This window comes from Elephas maximus, chromosome 2 (genome assembly GCF_024166365.1).
Source record: "Elephas maximus indicus isolate mEleMax1 chromosome 2, mEleMax1 primary haplotype, whole genome shotgun sequence".
In the NCBI taxonomy this organism is placed as follows: Eukaryota; Metazoa; Chordata; class Mammalia; order Proboscidea; family Elephantidae; genus Elephas; species Elephas maximus.
The window spans coordinates 40170262-40184092 of NC_064820.1; the positions used below are offsets into that span (position 1 = coordinate 40170262).

The window sequence follows — 13831 nt, forward strand, 5'->3', positions numbered from 1 at the left end:
TGTTCATGAACTTCCTTCCATCTTTCTCCCATTTCCACACTATTCACTCAATCTCTGTTCCTGAAACTTTTTTTTTTTTTTTAACCATATCACTGATGCTCCCTTTATTTGGGACTGTCTCTCAGCTGATTTCTTTCTATCTTCTCTTCTCCTTTTCTTCCTTTTGTCTTCACTTTTCCTTGTGTCTATTCATCTTTGATCACATGACCCAGCCTTACTATCTCCCCATCTTCTCTGCCCCAACTCTCAAGCTTGGCTTTTAGTCCTTTTTTCTTATATCTTCCCTCTTTTTCCTTGAGTCTTTTCTTGGTGAGGTGCCAAAGGTCTTCTTTGTAATTCTATGGTTCTTTTTGGGGTAGGTGTCATGGTAAGAGGTAAAAGAGCAGATAGCTCCTTTCCTGGTTATTAGGAACCATAGTGACACAGTGGTTGTTTGGCTGTTAACCTAAAGGTCAGCAGTTCAAATCCACCAGTTGTTTTTTGGAAACCCTGTGGGGGTGGTTCTATTCTGTCCTATAAGGTTGCTATGAGTTGGAATCTACTCGACAGTGACAGGTTTTTGGTTATGGTTTATTATCTAAGAGCTGGAAGCTAGAGGGTCTGAATGAGGTGATGTGAAAACCACAATGTCAAGGGGATAGAATATTATAGTTGCCTAATCCTCAGAGCTCTTGGTGCTCTGGTTCCCTCCTCTCTTTCTTTGCTGTCATGGCCAGAGACAGAGCAAGTAGCCCTGAGAGTTTGCCCTGATGCTGCTGGGCTGGAGAAAGGCGACCACACCAGTCTATACAACCTCTTTTGATGCTCCTTTTGGCCTAGCAGGATGCCCTAGCATTTCATTCAGGAAGTCAGGAACAGAAAGGAGAGCTTTTTTTTTTTTTTTTTTTTTTATTGTGCTTTAGATGAAGGTTTACAGAGCAAATTAGTTCCTCATTTAACAACACACATATTGTTTTGTGACATTGGTTGCCAACACCACGACATGTCAATACTCTCCTCTTCTCGACTTTGAGTTCCCCATTATCAGCTTTCCTGTCCCCTCCTGCCTGCTCGTCCTTGCCCCTGGGTTGGTGTGCTCATGTAGTCTTCTTTCACTTTATGGGCTAATCTTTGGCTGAAGGGTAAACCTCAGGACTGACTTTAGTACTGAGTTAAAAGGGTGTCCAGGAGTCATACTCTTGGGGTTTTTCCAGTCTCTGTCAGACCACTAAGTCTGGTCCTTTTTTTTTTTTTTTTTTGAGTTAGAATTTTATTCTACATTTTTCTCCAGCTCTGCCTGGGACCCTCTATTGTGATCCCTGTCAGAGCAGTCAGTGATGGTAACCAGGCACCATCTAGTTGTGCTGGATTCAGTCAGGTGGAGGCTGTGGTAGTTGTGGTCCATTAGTCCTCTGAAGTACTCTTTCCCTTGTGTCTTTGGTCTTCTTCATTCTCCTTTGCTCCAGATGGCATGGGACCAGTTGAGTATCTTAGATGGCTGCTCACAAGCTTTTCAGACCCCAGACACTACTCACCAAAGTAGAATGTTGAACATTTTCTTTATAAACTATGTTATGCCAGTTGAGCTAGATGTCCCTTGAGACCATTGTCCCAAGCCCTTAGCCCAGCAATTAGGTCCCTCAGAGAGTTTGGACCTGTCTATGAAGTTTCCATGGCCTTGCCTTGGTCAAGTTGTGCTGGCTTCCCCAGTATCGTGTACTATCTTACCCTTCACCAAAGTTACCAGTTATCTATTATCTGTTTAGTGTTTTTCCCTTTCTACCCCTCGCCTCCATCGTAACCATCAAAGATTTTTTCTTTTTGTGGGTAAACCTTTTCATGAGTTTTTATAATAAAGGTCTCATATAATATTTGCCCTTTTGTGACTGACTTATTTTATTCAGCATAATGCCCTTCAGATTCATCCATGTTGTGAGATATTTCACAGATTCGTTAATGTTCTTTATGGTTGCATAGTATTCCATTGTATTTGGAAACAATAGTATTTGGAAACCCTGGTGGCATAGTGGTTGAGCGCTATGGCTGCACACCAAAAGTCGGCAGATCGAATCCACCAGGTGCTCCTTGGAAACTCTATGGGGGCAGCTCTATCCTGTCCTGTAGTGTCTCTATGAGTTGGGATTGACTCGATGGCAACGGGTTTTTTGGGGGGTTAGTATTCCATTGTGTGTATATGCCACAGTTTGTTTATCCATTCCCCTGTTGATGGGCACTTAGGTTGTTTCCATCTTTCTGCTATTGTGAATAATGCTGCAATGAACATAGCTGTGCATATGTCTATTCGTGTGACCACTTTTATTTCCCTAGGATATATTCTCTAGGATTGCTGGATTGTATGGTATTTCTCATCTTCCAGCACTATATCAGACAATGCTTTGCTGCTATTCATAAAGTTTTCACTGGCTAATGCTTTTCAGAAGTACACTGCCAGATTCTTCTTCCTAGTCTGTCTTAGTCTGGAAGCTCAGCTGAAACCTGTCCTCCATGGGAGACCCTGCTGGTATCTGAATACCGGTGGCATAGCTTCCAGCATAACAGCAACATGCAAGCCCCCACAGTATGACAAACTGACAGACATGTGGGGGAAGAGCTGCCTCCTAAAAGTAGAGTCGACCTTAATGACATGGATGGAGTAAAGCTTTTGGGACCTTCATTTGCTGATGTGGCATGACTCAAAATAAGAAGAAATAGCTGCAAATATCCATTAATAACTGGAACCTGGAATGTACGAAATATGAATCTAGGAAAATTGGAAATCGTCAAAAATGAAATGGAATGCATAAATCCATATCCTAGGCATTAGTGAGCTGAAATGGACTGGTATTGGCCATTTTGAACCAGACAATCATATAGTCTACTATGCTGGGAGTGACAACTTGAAGAGGAATGGTGTTGCATTCATGGTCAAAAAGAACGTTTCAAGATTTATCCTGAAGTACAATGCTGTCAGTGATAGGACAATATCCATACGCCTACAAGGAAGACCAGTTAATACGACTATTATTCAAATTTACACACTAACCACTAGGGCCAAAGATGAAGAAGTAGAAGATTTTTATCAGCTGTTGCAGTCTGAAATTGATCAAATATGCAATCAAGATGCATTGATAATTACTGGTGATTGGAATGCAAAAGTTGGAAACAAAAAAGAAGCATCAGTAGTTGGAAAATATGGCCTTGCTGATAGAAACAATGCCAGAGAGCGAATGATAGAATTTTGCAAGACCAATGACTTCTTCATTGCAAATACCTTCTTTCACCAACATAAACGGCGACTATACACATGGACCTTGCCAGATGGAACACACAGAAATCAAATTGACTACATCTGTGGAAAGAGATGATGGAAAAGCTCAACACCATCAGTCAGAACAAGGCCAGGGGCCGACTGTGGAACAGACCATCAAATGCTCATATGCAAGTTCAAGCTGAAACTGAAGAAAATCAGAGCAAGTCCACGAGAGCAAAAATATGACTTTGAGTATATCCCACCTGAATTTAGAGGCCATCTCAACAATAGATTTGATGCACTGAACACTAGTGACTGAAGACCAGACAAGTTGTGGAATGACATCAAGGACATCATACGTGATGAAAGCAAGAGGCCATTGAAAAGACAGGAAAGAAAGAAAAGACCAAGATGGATGTCAGAGGAGACTCTGAAACTTGCTCTTGAGCGTCAAGCAGCTAAAGCAAAAGGAAGAATTGATGAAGTAAAAGAACTGAACAGAAGATTACAAAGGGCGTCTCAAGAAGACAAAGTATTACAACAACATGTGCAAAGAGCTGGAGATGGAAAACCAAAAGGGAAGAACATGCTCAGCATTTCTCAAGCTGAAAGAACTGAAGAAAAAATTCAAGCCTCGAGTTGCAATAGTGAAGGATTCCATGGGGAAAATATTAAACGATGCAGGAAGCACCAAAAGAAGATGGAAGGAATACACAGAGTCATTATACCAAAAAGAAATAGTCGATGTTCAACCATTTCAAGAGGTGGCATATGATCAGCAACCGATTGTACTGAAAGAAGTCCAAGCTGCTCTGAAGGCATTGGTGAAAAACAAGGCTCCAGGAATTGATGGAATATCAACTGAGATTTTTCAACAAACAGATGCAGTGCTGGAGGTGCTCACTCGTCTATGCCTAGAAATATGGAAGACAGCTTCCTGGCCAACTGACTGGAAGACATCCGTATTTATGCCTGTTCCCAAGAAAGGTGATCCAACCAAAGGTGGAAATTATAGGGCAATATCATTAATATCACACACAAGCAAACATTTCCTGAGGATCATTCAAAAACGGCTGTAGCAGTATATCGACCGGAAACTGCCAGCAATTCAGGCCGGTTTCAGAAGAGGACATGGAACCAAGGATGTCATTGCTGATGTCAGATGTATCCTGGCTGAAAGCAGAGAATACCAGGGGGTGTTTTATTGACTATACAAAGACATTTGACTGTGTGGACCATAACAAATTATGGATAACATTGCGAAGAATGGGAATTCCAGAACACTTAATTGTGCTCATGAGAAACCTTTACATAGATCAAGAGGCATTCGGACAGAACAAGGGGATACTGATTGGTTTAAAGTCAGGAAAGGTGTGCGTCAGGGTTGTATTCTTTCAGCATACCTATTCAAGCTGTATGCTGAGCAAATAATCCAAGAAGCTGGACTATATGAAGAAGAACGGGGCATCAGGATTGGAGGAAGACTCATTAACAACCTGCGTTATGCAGATGACACAACCTTGCTTGCTGAAAGTGAAGAGGACTTGAAGCACTTACTGGTGAAGATCAAAGACCACAGCCTTCAGTATGGATTGCACCTCAACATAAAGAAAACAAAAATCCTCACAATTGGACCAATGAGCAACATCATGATAAATGGAGAAAAGATTGAAGTTGTCAAGGATTTCAGTTTCCTTGGATCCACAATCAACACCCATGGAAGCAGCAGTCAAGAAATCAAAAGACGCATTGCATTGGGTAAATATGCTGCAAAGAACCTCTTTAAGGTGTTGAAGAGCAAAGATGTCACCTTGAAGACTAAGGTGCGCCTGACCCAAGACATGGTACTTTCAATCGCATCATAGGCATGTGCAAGCTGGACAATGAATAAGGAAGACTGAAGAAGAATTGACACCTTTGAATTGTGGTGTTGGCAAAGAATATTGAATATACCATGGACTGCCAAAAGAATGAACAAATCTGTCTTAGAAGAAGTGCAACGAGAATGCTCCTTAGAAACAAGGATGGCGAGACTGCATCTTACATACTTTGGACATGTTGTCAGGAGGGATGAGTCCCTGGAGAAGGACATCATGCTTGGTAGAGTACAGGGTCAGTGGAAAAGAGGAAGACCCTCAACAAGGTGGATTGACATAGTGGCTGCAATAATGAGCTCAAGCATAACAATGATTGTAAGGATGGCTCTGGACCGGGCAGTGTTTCGTTCTGTTGTGCATAGGGTTGCTATGATTTGGAGCTGACTTAATGGCACCTAACAACAACAACCACAAATAGTATTTCTATTTCTAGCTTTTTAATGAAGCACCATATCGTTTTCCAAAATGGTTGTACCATTTTGCATTCCAACCAGCAGTGTATAAGAATTCCAATCTCTCTGCAGTCTTTCCAACATTTGTTATTTTCTGCTTTTTTGATTTAAGCCAGTAATGTTGAGGTGAGATGGTATCTAATTGTGGTTTTGATTTTCATTTCTCTATTGGCTTTTTTTTTTTTATTGGCTAGTGATTGCCAGCATTTCTTTATGTATCTGTTAGTTGCCTGAATGTCTTCTTTGGTGTCTGTTCATATCCTTTGCGCATTTTTTAATCGAATTATTTGTCTTTTTGTTGTAGAGGTGTCGGATTTTCCTATAGAATTTAGCGATTATACCTTTGTCAGATTCGTCATAGCCAAAAGGTTCTCTTTTTTAGTCTTTTGGTGAAGATTTTTGATGAGCTAAGTGTTTAATTTTTAGAAGATCCTAGTTATCTAGCTTGTCTTCTAGTGTTTGTGTGTTGTTAGTTACGGTTTGTATCCTGTTTATGCCATGTATTAGGGACCCTCATGTTGACCCTATTTTTTTCTTCTATGATCTTTATAGTTATTGGTTTTATATTTAGGTCTTTGATCCATTTTGAATTAGTTTTTGTGTATGGTGTGAGATATGGGTTCTTTCTCATTTTTTTGCAGATGGACATCCAGTTTTGCCAGCACCACTCATTAAAAAAGACTGCCTTTTCCCCAGTTAATGGACTTTTGGCCTTTGTCAAAGATCAGGTGACCATAGGTGGATGAATTTACATCTGGTTCTCAATTCTGTTCCACTGGTCAATGTGTTTGTCATTGTACCAATACCAGGCTGTTTGATTACCATAGCTGTATAGTAGGTTTGGAGGTCAGGTAGTGTGAGTTCTTCTATTTTCTTCTTTAATAGTAATTTACTTCTCTGGGGCCTCTTCCCTTCCATATAAAATTAATGATTAGTTTTTCCATCTCATTAAAGAATGCTGTCGGTATTTGGCTCGAGATTCCATTGTATTTGTAGATTGCTTTAGGTAGAATTGACATTTTCACAATGTTGAGTCTACTTATCTATGAGCATGGTATGTTTTCCCATTTATGTATGTCTCTTTTGGTTTCTTGCAGTAGCGTTTTGTAGTTTTCTTTGTATAGGTCTTTTACATCCTGGTTAGATTTATTCCTAAGTATTTTAATTTTTTAAGGGCTATTATAAATGGTATTGCTTTCCTGATTTCCTTTTTATAGGTTTATAGAATGTAACTAATTTTTGGTATGTTTATCTTGTATTCTGCTACTCTGCTGAATCTTTTTATTAGTTCCAATAGTTTTCTTGTGGAGTCTTTTGGGTTCTCTATGTATAAAAAAAAAATAATCTGCAAATAGGGACAATTTTACTTCTTCCTTACCAATTTGGATACCCTTTTTTTTTTTTCATTATTGCTCTAACTAGAACTTTCAGCCCAATGTTAAATGTTGTTGTTGTTAGGTACCGTTAAGTAGGTTCCAGCTCATAGTGACCTCACATACAACAGAACCAAACATGGCCTGGTTCTGTACTAGCCTCACAATTGTTGTTATGCTTGAGTCCATTGTTGCATCCACTGTGTCAGTCCATCTCACTGAGGGTCTTTCTCTTTTTCTCTGACCCTCTACCAAATATGATGTCCTCCTCCAGGGACTGGTCCCTCCTAATAACATGCCCAAAGTATATGAAACATAGTCTCACCATCTTCGCTTCTAAGGAGCATTCTGGCTGCATTTCTTCTAAGACAGATTTGTTTGTTCTTCGGCAGTTCATGGAGTATTCACTATTCTTTGCCAACACCATAATTCAAAGGCCTCAGTCCTCCTTTGGTCTTCCTTATTCGTTGTCCCACATTTGCATACATATGAGGCAATTGAGAACACTATGGCTTAGGTCAGGCACACCTTAGTCTCCAAAGTTACATCTTTGCTTTTTAACACTTTAAAGAGTTCTTTTGCAGCACGTTTGCCCAGTGCAGTGATTTCTTGAGCCCTGCTTCCGTGGGTTGTGGATTCAAGTGAGATGAAATCCTGAACAAGTTCAACGTTTTCTCCATTTATCATGATGTTGCTTATTGGTCCAGTTGTGAGGATTTTTGTTTATTCTATATCGAAGTATAATCCATACTGAAGGCTGTGGTCTTTGAACTTCATCAGTAAGTACTTTAAGTCCTCTTCCCTTTCAGCAAGCAAGGTTGTGTCATCTGCATAACAAAGGTTGTTAATGAGTCTTTCTCCAATTCTGATGCCCTGTTCTTCTTCATAGAGTCTAAATTCTCAGATTATTTGCTCAGGATACAGATTGGATAGGTATAGTGAAAGAATACAACACTGACATACACCTTTCCTGACTTTAAACCATACAGTACCCCCTTGTTTGAAAGACTGCCTCTTAATCTATGTACAGGTTCCTCATGAGTACAATTAAGTGTTCTGGAATTCCTATCCTTCGAAATGTTATCCATAATTTGTTACGGTTCACATAGTTGAATGTCTTTGCATAGTCAATGAGATACAGGTAAACATCTTTCTGGTATTCTCTGCTTTCAGCCAGGATACATCTGACATCAGCAATGACATCCCTGGTTCCAAGTTCTCTTCTGAATCCAGCTTGAATTTCTGGCAGTTCTCTGTTGATGTACTGCTGCAGCTGCTTTTGAATGATCTTCAACAAAATTTTACTTGCGTGTGATATTAGTGACTTTGTTCGATACTTTCTGCATTTGGTTGGATCACCTTTCTGGGGAATAGACATAAATATGGATCTCTTCCAATCAGTTGGCCAGGTAGCTGTCTTCCAAATTTCTTGGCATAGATGAGTGAGTGCTACTAGCACTGTATATCAATTAGTTTTGTGTCAATTCCTGGAGCCTTGTTTTTCACCAGTGCCTTCAGGGCAGCTTGGACCTCTTCCTTCAGTACCATGGGTTCCTGATTATATGCTGCCTCCTGAAATGGTTGAACATTGATCAGTTCTTTTCACATAGTGTCTCTGTGTATTTCTTGCATCGTAGATCGTATGATTGTTCGATTCAAAGCAGCCAATGCCAGTCCATTTCTGGTCACTAATGCCTAGGATATTGATGTTTATGTGTTTCCATTTCGCTTTTGATGATTTCCAGTTTTCCTAGATTCATACTTTGTACATTCCATGTTCTGATTATTAATGGATGTTTGCAGCCCTTTTTTCTCATTTTGATTCCTGAAAGCTTGACTCCATCCACGTCATTAAGGTCAACTGTCCTTTGATTGCACAGCTGTTCCCCAATTGTCTTTTGACTGCCTTCCAAACTGAGGGACTCATCTTCTGGCACTATATCAGACAATGTTTTGCTGCTATTTATAAGGTTTTCAGTGGCTAATTCTTTTCAGAAGTAAGTTGCTGGGCCCTTCTTCCTGGTGTGTCTTAGCCTGGAAGTTCAGCTGAAACCTGTCCTCCACAGGTGACCCTGCTGGTATTTGAATACTGGTGGCATAGCTTCCAGCATCACAGCAACATGCAAGGCCCCACAGTACAACAAAATGATAGAACAGTAAAAGAGGGGATAAATAGTGTAGTTACAAAATTTTCAAATAAAGAGGAAATCAAGACGATATTAACTAATAAAAGGCTGGTTTAAACTTAGGAATGTCTTTTTTTTTTTTTTTTGGAAATGTTAAGTAGGAGTGGCAGTAAAGGGCAACCCTGTCTTGTTCCTGTTCTGTAGGGGAATATTTTCAGACCCTCTCTGTTAAGAATGATGTTGGCCATTGGTTTTGTATGAATGTTCCTTATAAGTTGAGGAATTTCCCTTCTATACCTATTTGATTGAGAGTTTTTATCAGGAATGGGTGTTGGACTTTGTTGAAGGCCTTTTCTGTGTTTATTGAGACGATCATATGATTCCATTCTTTTATTTTATTTATGTGATGGATTACTTTGATTAATTTTCTAATGTTGAATCATCCTTGTATACCCAGGATGAATCCCACTGAATCATGGTTTATTATTTTTTTTTGATATGATGCTGAATTCTATTGGTTAGAATTTTTTAAAAATAATTTTTATTGTGCTTTAAGTGAAAGTTTACAAAGCAAGTAGTCTCTCACATATAAACTTATATACACCTTACTACATACTTACATTTACTCTCCCCCTAATGAGTCAGCCCTCTCCCTCCTTCCAGTCTCTCCTTTCGTGACCATTTCACCAGTTTCTAACCCCCTCTACCCTCCCATCTCCCCTCCAGACAGGAGATGCCAACATAGTCTCAGGTGTCCACATGGTGCAAGTAGCTCATTCCTCATCAGCATCTCTCTCCAACCCATTGTCTAGTCCAATCCATATCTGACAAGTTGGCTTCGGGAATGGTTCCTGTCCTGGGCCAACAGAAGGTTTGGGGACCCTGACCATCGGGGTTCTTCTAGTCTCAGTCAGACCATTAAGTCTGGTCTTTTTATGAGAATCTGGGGTCTATGAGAATCTGGGGTCTGCATCCCACTGTTCTCCTGCTCCCTCAGGAGTCTGTTGTGTTCCCTGTCAGGGCAGTCATTGGTTGTGGCTGGGCACCATCTAGCTCTTCTGGTCTCAGGATGATGTAGTCTCTAGTTCATGTAGCCCTTTCTGTCTCTTGGGCTGATAATTACCTTGTGAGCTTGGTGTTCTTCATTCTCCATTGATCCAGGTGGGTTGAGACCCATTGATGCATCTTAGATGGCTGCTTGCTAGCGTTTGAGACCCCAGATGCCACACTTCAAAGTGGGATGCAGAATGTTTTCTTAATAGATTTTATTATGCCAATTGACTTAGATGTCCCCTGAAGCCATAGTCCCCAAACCCCTGCCCCTCTTTGCTGACCTTCAAAGCATTCAGTTTATTCAGGAAACTTCTTTGCTTTTGGTTTAGTCCAGTTGTGTTGACCTCCCCTGTATTGAGTGTTGTCCTTCCCTTCACCTAAAGTAGGTTTTATCTACTATCTAATCAGTAAATAACTCTCTCCCACCCTCCCTCCTTCCCCCCTCTCATAACCTCAAAAGAATGTGTTCTTATCGGTTTAAACTATTTCTCAAGATCTTATAATAGTGGTCTTATACAATATTTGTCCTTTTGCAACTGACTAATTTCACTCAGCATAATGCCTTCCAGGTTCCTCCATGTTATGAAATGTTTCACAGATTCCTCACTGTTCTTTATCCATGCGTAGCAATAAACATGGGTGTGCATATATCTGTTCGTGTAAAGGCTCTTATTTCTCTAGGATATATTCCGAGGAGTGGGATTGCTGGGTTGTATGGTAGTTCTATATCTAGCTTTTTAAGGAAGTGCCAAATTGATTCCCAAAGTTGTTGTACCATTTTACATTCCCACCAGCAGTGTATAAGTGTTCCAATCTCTCCACATTCTCTCCAACATTTATTATTTTGTGCTTTTTGGATTAATGCCAGCCTTGTTGGAGTGAGATGGAATCTAGTTGTAGTTTTAATTTGCATTTCTCTAATGGCTAATGATTGAGAACATTTCCTCATGTATCTGTTATATTGGCTAGAATTTTATTGAGAATTTTTGCATCTATATTGATGAGAAAGGTTGGTCTGTAATTTTTTTTTTTTTTTTTTTGCAGTGTCTTTGTCTTGTTTTGGTATGGGGGTTATGCTGGCTTCATAGAATGAATTTGGAGGTATCCCTTCCTTTTCTATATTCTGAAATAGTTTGAGTAGTACTGGTACAAGCTCTTCTCTGAATGTTTGGTAAAATTCTCTAGTGAAGCCACCTGGGCAAGGGATTTTTCAGTTGGTTTTTTTTTTTTTACCTTTTCAGTCTCTTGTTATGGATCTGTTCAGATTTTTGACTTCAGTTTATGTTAGTGTAGGTAGGTAGTGTGTTTCTAGAAATTTGTCCAGTTTCTCCAGGTTTTCAAATTTGTCAGAGTATAGTTTTTTGTAGTACTCTGTTATGATCATTTTTATTTCAGCTGGGTCTGTTGTTATGGCCCCCATTTCATTTCTTATTTGGGTTATTTGTGTCCTCTCCTGTTTTTCTTTTGTCAGTTTGGCCAATGGTTTGTCAGTTTTGTTGATCCTTTCAAAGAACCAACTTTTGGTTTTGTCGATTCTGTTTTTCTTCTACTTTCTATTTCATTTATTTCTGCTCTGATCTTTATTATTTCCTTTCTTCAGGTGGCTCTGGGCTTCTTTTGCTGTTCTCTTTCTATTTTTTAAAGTTGTGTAGCTAATGTTTTGATTTTGTCCTTTAGTTCTTTTTTGATGTGTGTATCTATTGCTACAAATTGACCTTTTAGCACTGCTTTTGCTGTGTTCCAAATGTTTTGGTATGATATGTTTTAATTCTTGTTTGATTTGAGGAATTTTTTGATTCCATCTTTTATTTCTTCTATTACCCAGTGGTTTTTAAGGAGGGTGTTATTCAGTTTCCATGTATTTGATTTTTTTCCTCTTGCTCTTCCTGTTATTAATTTCTACTTTGATGGCATTGTGATCAGAGAAGATACTTTGTATTATCTCAATGTTTTGGATTTTGTTGAGGGTTGCTTTGTGGCCTAAGTTGTGGTCTATTCTGGAGAATGTTCCATGTGTGTTGGAAAAGAATGCGTACTTTGTTGCTGTTGGGTGGTGTTCTATATATGTCTATGAGGTCAAGTTGGTTGACTGGCACATTTAGATCTTCTGTATCTTTGTTGAGTTTCTTTCTAGATTTCTAGAGTCACGTGTTAAAATGTCCTACTATTATTGTGGAACTGACCATTTCTCTTTTCAGTGCTGTTAGTTTGTTTTATGTATTTTGAAGCCCTGTCATTGAGTGTGTAGATATTTATTATGGTTATGTATTCATGACAGATTGTCCCTTTATTCATTATATAATGTTGTTCCTTGTCTTTTATGGTGGATTTTGTTTTAAAGTATATTTTATCTGAGGTTAGTATTGCCACTCTTGCTTTTTTTTGGTTGCTGTTTTCTTGATTTTTTTTTCCATCCTTTGATTTTTTAATATATTTATGTCTTTATTTCAAGGTGTGTCTCTTGTAGATAGCATGTTGATGGGCCCTGTTTTTTTTTTTTTTTTTTTTTTATTATTATCCATTCTGTTACTCTCTGTCTCTTTATGGGTGCATTTATGCTGTTTACGTTCAGTGTGATTATTGGTAGATGTGAGTTTATTGCTGTTATTTCGTAGTGACTTTTTTTTGTGGTGCTGATGTTTTCTTTGTTCCTGTTACTCTCCTGTGCTGAATTTCTTTTGTTTGTGGATTTTTTTCATTACTTTTATTTTCATAGATTTTGTGTTTACTGAGACTTTATGTGTTTCTTCTTTGTTTTGATGGGTAGGTTTGCTAATGTTCTTCGAGGTTACTGTGACATTTACCCTTATCTTCCTAAATGTAAAGCAGTCTTTTATTACTTGATACCACCTTGATTTCCTCTCCATTTGAATGTTCTGTACCTACACTGTTTATTCCCTTTTATTGTTCTGATGTTGTCATTTACAGATTGACCTCTCTGGTTCTAAATATTTTATAAAATAAATATTTTAAAAGTTCATTATCTAGGGTGGTATCTGGCTGATGCTGTCTTGAGTCCTAGATTTAGATTGTTGGTTCTCTAACCAAAGAACTCCCTTTAATAATTTTTGCAAGTTTGGTTTGGTTTTTACATATTCCCTTAATTTCTGTTTATCTACATCTGTTCTAATTTCACCATCATATTTGGGAAAGAGTTTTGCAGGATATATTATTTTTGGTTGGCAATTTTTTTTCTTTCACGGTTTTATATATGTTATCCTGTTGCCTTCTTGCCTGCATGGTTTCTGTAGAGTAATCAGAGCTTAGTCTTATTGTTTCCCCTCCATACATGACTTCACATTTTTCTTGAGCTGCTCTCAGGTTTCTCTCACTGTCTTTGGGTTTAGCGAGTGTGATTATGATATGTCTTCATGATTTTCTCTTGAGGTCTATCTTATATGAGGTTTGTTGAGCTTTTTGGATGGTCAGCTTTTCGTTTTTCATGATATTAGGGAAGTTTTCTGTCAGCAAATCTTTAGTGATCCTCTCTGTGTTTTTTGTTTCCTCCCCATGCTCTGAGACTCTGATCACACACAAATTTTTGCTTTTGATTGTATCTCACGTCATTCTCAGGGTTTCTTCATTTTTCTTTGTTCTTTTCTCTGATTTTCCCTCAAATAAAATGGTATTTAAGGATTTGTCTTCAATTTTGCAAATCCTATCTTTCATTGTTTCAGATTTGCTCCTAAAACCTTCTGTTGCACTGTTCATTTCTGCAATC

General features: G+C 38.8%; 1 protein-coding gene across 2 annotated transcripts in view; it reads right to left on the minus strand.

Moving 5' to 3' along the window:
- The window catches only part of PRLR (prolactin receptor), a 231837-nt gene that overhangs the window by 21501 nt on the left and 196505 nt on the right, over positions 1 to 13831 (minus strand). The window lies entirely within an intron of this gene.